Source organism: Rutidosis leptorrhynchoides, chromosome 11 (assembly GCF_046630445.1).
Source record: "Rutidosis leptorrhynchoides isolate AG116_Rl617_1_P2 chromosome 11, CSIRO_AGI_Rlap_v1, whole genome shotgun sequence".
In the NCBI taxonomy this organism is placed as follows: Eukaryota; Viridiplantae; Streptophyta; class Magnoliopsida; order Asterales; family Asteraceae; genus Rutidosis; species Rutidosis leptorrhynchoides.
In genome coordinates, this window is record NC_092343.1 from 377,388,680 (window position 1) to 377,394,922 (window position 6,243).

The 6,243-nt window shown below is 32.9% G+C and overlaps 1 pseudogene; it reads right to left on the reverse strand.

Annotated features, from left to right (window-relative positions):
- Positions 1-669: 669 nt before the first annotated feature.
- On the reverse strand, positions 670-5,558 carry LOC139877195 (probable beta-1,3-galactosyltransferase 2; annotated as a pseudogene).
- Positions 5,559-6,243: the final 685 nt, after the last annotated feature.

The window sequence follows — 6,243 nt, forward strand, 5'->3', positions numbered from 1 at the left end:
TCTCGACCCAACCCGACCTGTCACAACCAATTAAGACCCGACCCGTTTGAACCTATTGAAAAATCTGACCCGTTTGACCCATGTCCCGTTTTGACCCAGACCCATGACGACTCGTTACCCATACCGACCCAACATGACCTGTTTTTCCGGTATAACACTAACCAAAAACAATCAACTATAATGATCATCATAAGTTTATTGTTTGTCTAAACCATATTCCAAGTTTCACCTTGCAATATATAGCACATTTCCATCTTCATCCGTTGAGGTAACTGGAAGTTCTATAACATGAGTACACCTGTAAGTAGTTTTGCAATGGAAAGGTTAAAGATTTGTCTTTTGCATCCTCGCTACATCAACTGAGATTTACATTTCACTGATTGGATTCATCACATTTATACTCACTAATAAGGAAGTCAACATAAAAATGCTTCAAAACTCGTATTTGATTGAAGATAAAGGAATGATAAATGTGTACTTTTATTTAAAATGCATCATTAAAATTATTTATTTATTTAACCGTCAAGAGTTGCTCCAACATGATGTTCCTGCAACCTCTATTTCTATCTTTTTGTATACATCTCCATATTTTACAGACCTATGAACATAATCTACACCACAACGCTTAAGTTCATATATAAATAAGTGTCACAAAAAGGGTTGTGCTACTTAGAAACTCGTATTCCAAAGAGCACTCTCATCTTCCCCACAATGCTTATGAAGATCCTTGATTCTATCAGCAGATCTGCAAATCCCGCTGCAACTCCAGTCGAATGACGCCACACATATGTTCCCCGCTAGCGCCTTCCACTCACAATCTACACCAACATTTAGATATTTTTTCAAAACATTTAAATAAGGATTTTTCAACGAAAGACAACCTTAAAGTTGGCATTAACACGCTTAAAAATGTTGAATCTTATTAACCGCCAACTAAAAAATAATAATTAACCGTACAATATTATTTTTAAGCGTGTTAACGAAAACCCATCATTAGATAAATACTTAAATATTAATCAACTTATTATAAATATGATTGATATTGATATTTGATAATAGGTTATTTAATTATATATTTTTAGAAAGATATTATTAGTTATTAATAAAGGAGATTACCTGGTGGTGTTCCACAACATAACCTCCTATCATCAATGTGCTCCACATCTAATCCGATAAACCATGATCCAATTGAGACATCTTCATTGGCATATTTGTGTAGTACATGTCTAAACCTTCTAAATGCTCCAAAATGAGATGAAAAACACAACAATTGATAAGAAATAAAGAGAGAGAAAACATATACTTACTGGTTAATCGAGATATAAGTAGCTAAATCTTTTGATATAGCATATAACTATCTTGTAGCGTGACGAAAATACTTGTTTCCTTCCTCATCAAATTTTTAGTGCTCCGGTTCATGATATCTTACTCCTCTGATCACAAAACACACATATTTTTGAAAAATCTATATATATACTGGTAGAGCGGTAAGTAATACATTTATTCAAAAAGCACAAACTAACATACACTCATAAAACACATCAACAACAATCTTGTTACAATATATAAATCACATAAACTCAAATTGCAACCGAAAAGAACTTGGGAATGAAATAACAACTACCATATGTAAACATACATAGTGGTCAAATAGGGCATTAACAATGAATGAAGGTGAATTAATTGTTAGAATACTTGTAGAATATTTGTATTTTCCATTCAAAAACAACAAACCTCTTTAGTACTATAATCTGAAAAAATCACACTATATAAACCAAAAAGTTATTTCTCACCATGAATGATTGCAAGCCGATATTAGTATATCACGCTCAGTCAAAATGCTTTGAACTGCATTTTTACGAATCATATTAGCCTTCCATAAAACCTGCAAAACTTAACCAAGATACGTTGAAGAAAGTAAGCATATTATTCCCAAATGCACCTCTTCTAATTAGTTTGGTTTATATCAAAGTCCTTAATAGAAGTGTAATAAGTATGAACAGATTGATGACATCACACATAACAAACATGTTGTATTCTTTGACTACAAACAATTTCTTCACACATTCATTGCTAACCATAAACTAATTGTCAATCTAAAAATTAAAAAATGTAGACAATTCATATAAAAACCATGTCCATTGCAAGAAGAATTTCGGGTGCCAAATAGTCAGGGGTGCCAACAACGGATAGATTTTGTGGCTGTTCTCAGTTCATTGATGACGTTGAATCTGTTTTGAGTTCAGCGTCCTAAAAAGGGGTAGTCCTGATGGTTGTTGACCCGGATATGTCCTCAGTGCTATTTATGAGACCAACCTTGGATAGCCCATAATCTATCAGGTTAAAAAAAGAATTTGAATGGTAAGATGACTAAAAGTGTCCATTAATTGATCATAACAGTGCACATCAGACCCTATTTTTTTCAGACTGGGAAAGAAATATTGTTATTTGTCTAAAAGTGTCCATTTATTTACATATGAGTGGATCAATTCTCATAATGTTATAATGTCTCAAACACACACTAAAAAGTTAAAAAAATATCAACCATGCTTCTTAGTTGTGTGCAGACATATGTGTACAAATTCTCCTAATTTGCACCATAAAGAATGACGAGTTGGAAAGGCTTACCTTCCTGGTATGAAAGAAAACAAGGGCTTTCAACTTAGCGCCCCGAAAAAGGGTATCAGTATGCCGTATGAAAACGTCTAAAACCTTCACTTTGTCAGCACTAATTTTAGATGATGTAAATTTCTATGGTACTTATCGGGTATCAAGTACTAACATATACTCAAATACAGTTTGACGTATTTATAAATTAGAACATAATAGCATAACACTAAACGATACAATTATCACATAAATGGATTTATAGGTGTTTGCTATGGAGTTTATGTTATCATCTTAAACCAAATCGGTTCCTCTTTTGTCATCGTATATGCTATTTGTATACCAATCCTAACCATTCATGCTATATCCTTTACATGACCCGTTTTGACTTAACCCAAGAATACGTACTTATACACCATATTGCCATATAAAAAGGAGGTTTGACTTACTTATGAGCAAGAACGGGACCCGATTTCATGCATCCAACTTACACACAAGGTTTTGACTGATATCTACTTAATGTTGCTCCCAGTGTACCTTCATGTAACATTCTAGCATTTAGAATAACAAATAATTTAAAGGTAAGGTCCTCATGCAATTTTATGATATATGAATAATTACCTATATTTACGTGTACATCATCATCAACTTTACCATAGAAATCTGCATCCCACAAAGCAACAACCGTAGTAAAATACGTTTTTGTTTTTGCTGATAATTCAAGGTACCCCTCGATATGTTTCATAGCCTTAAGAAATCTACATGTTTTAATTCTTATGCTTCAATAGCTCTATCAAGTATACCTCCTGATGTGGCACTGCGTGAAAATAACTCATGGAGTATAAGTTTTATGACCAACTTTAACTTTGACCAACTTTGACTTTGACTGACTTTGACCGATCACTGAATATGTGTTGCTTACCTGTGACCTATCACAAATCGCATTACAATACCCTTTTCTTACTCGAGTTTTTTCAATTTATCACCTGAATTGATTAACAATACACAAATCGTAAGAATTTCAATTAAATAGTATTACCACTTAGAAGTGACAATTTTGACCCAAATCTCTAATGATAGAGTTAACTTGGGAAATGTTTTATCTCTAATGAGTCAGACATGTAAATCAAAACATTAGTTAAAAAAAGGAATATGTCAAATAGGTCAAAAGTCTTTTGTAGTGTACTTTAACTGCATAAAACCACCTATATCACAGTACTCATTAAGACCAATCATAATTGAAATAATATTAGCTTTTGTAACTATAACTCACATGCCAAATTGCAATATTTTAGCCCATTTTGAACCATTATTGAACCCAACCGACACGTTCATCATGCAAACTGAACAACCTTGAGGCATCCAAGTAGCACGAACAGAGGCTCGTACTGTAAAAACATAAGGGTTTGAATTGCCATTACTGGTCAGAACTGTAAAAAGAGGAACTTTATAAATTTATTTATTTAGGTTATATACCTGAGTTTGCCAATATAAGTACTACTTGACCTTGAGTCCTTGATATATTATCAGCATCCATGGAGATAACATATTCAGTGCAAGTAGTCCTCCTAGATCTTTTAGCAGAAAGCAGAAACTTCCCATTCTCAACCAACAAAGCTGCTGCAAACAAAACCAAATGTCAGTTTATTATCATAAGATTTCAAATTCAAATGTAAAGCAACCCTAAAAGACTACGTTGCAAAGAAAAAAAAATTGCATGAATCGAGCCCGAAAACGGGGGGCATAAACACAATTCTGAAACACTCACATGGGCTAAGACACATGTAAAGATGATATGTCAAGTTTGATTTATCCCTCTTAATAAAACACCGAATAGTAGAGTCACGAGTCCGGGGCTGAAAACATAATAAATGACTATTAGTACCCAAATTTTAAACTTGAATGTATAAATATAAAAGAGATAGTAAATTAGTAATAATTAAACACCCGCCTTAGGGAAACTGGGAAAGTAAGCTTTCCACAAGTTTTGGGCGTTGTAAAAATTTCTTTACACATACTCCTCCAAGATTTATATACAGCAGCACAAGCGACAACGTGTTTTCTTTCAGGCCTAAGTACTATGTTGCATTTATCAACCCCTTTTCACACTCAAACCCAGACACAAAATCGGGAATGCTCAACAATCAACAATAATAAATAAATAAATAATCGATAATCAACAATACATTATCAAGTACAGAAGAAACATGAATAATCGCAATATACACTAACAATTTCAGAGCTACCAACGTAGGAAGAGCAGATTTAGGCTGTAAAAAAAATACGCACATTTTACTTATAAAGAATTAAAGGAGCTCCTTTGGTCTGTCGCATATATACGCAAACAATTAGGGACGAAATTTCGATTTGGATGAGATCAGATGTGTACCTATAATCGGATGGGAAGCAAAAGTGTGGAAGAAATGGGGTATTGGAGATCCAATTGAATCGATTTAAATGGGAGGGATATTGGATTAATATACACTACCAAAAGTTTTGGATGGTTTAATCCATAATTATAGGGTGCATTTAATTACTTGTTTAAAATTCAAAATTCAAATTGATATGTATTTATTTAAAAAGGGTATTATTGTACCACTAAGTAGGCAATTTCTAGATTAAGTAATGGTTTTACCGGATTAATTTGAACCGTTAGATCAAAGGGTAGATAAAAGTCCAATGTTGATCTAATGGTGATTAAAGGATAGATTAGGAAGACTTATTTGTTAATAAAAGTTCTATTTTAAGGTATAGTAAGATCATACATAATAAATTCAACCAAAATAAAATTAACATTCAGCTTTATCAACATATCTCAGTCCCTATACACTAATCCCTAAACCTAAACTTTAAATCTAATCCTTAAACTTATTCCCTTAACCCTAAACCCTAAACAATAAACTATAAATACTAAACCATAAATTCTATACCTTAACCCCTAAAACATGCATTCTAAAATCTATAACCCAAACCCTAAACCTTAAACCCTAAACCCTAAACCCTTAACCAATTCTAAACCCTAAACCCTAAACCGTAAATCAATCCTAAACCCTAAACGTTAAACCAACCCTAAATCCTAAACCTTAAATCAAACCTAAACCCCAATCCCTAAACACTAAACCCTAAACGCTAAACCTAAACTATAAACAATAAATTAAAAACACTAAACCTTAAACCCTATACCTTCAACTTAAAAACATGCATTCTAAAATCTAAAACCTAAACCCTAAACCTTAAACCCTAAATACTAAACCCTAAACACTAAACACTAAACCATAAACAGTTAACCGATTCTAAACCCTAAACCCTAAACCAATCTAAAACCCTAATCCCTAAACCAACCCTAAACTCTAAACATTAAACCCTAAAGCCTAAACAGTAAAATATAAAAACTAAACCATAAACCCTACACCTTCAACCCTAAAACATGCATTCAAAATTCTAAAACCTAAACCCTACCTTAAATCCTATACACTAAATCCTAAATCCTAAACCCTTAACCAATCCTAAACCCTAAACCAATCCTAAACCCTAAACCAACCCTAAATCCTAAATCCTAAACACTAAACCCTATACCATTAACCATCCCTAAACCTTAAACCCTACACTCACCCTAAATCTTAAACCAATTCTAAA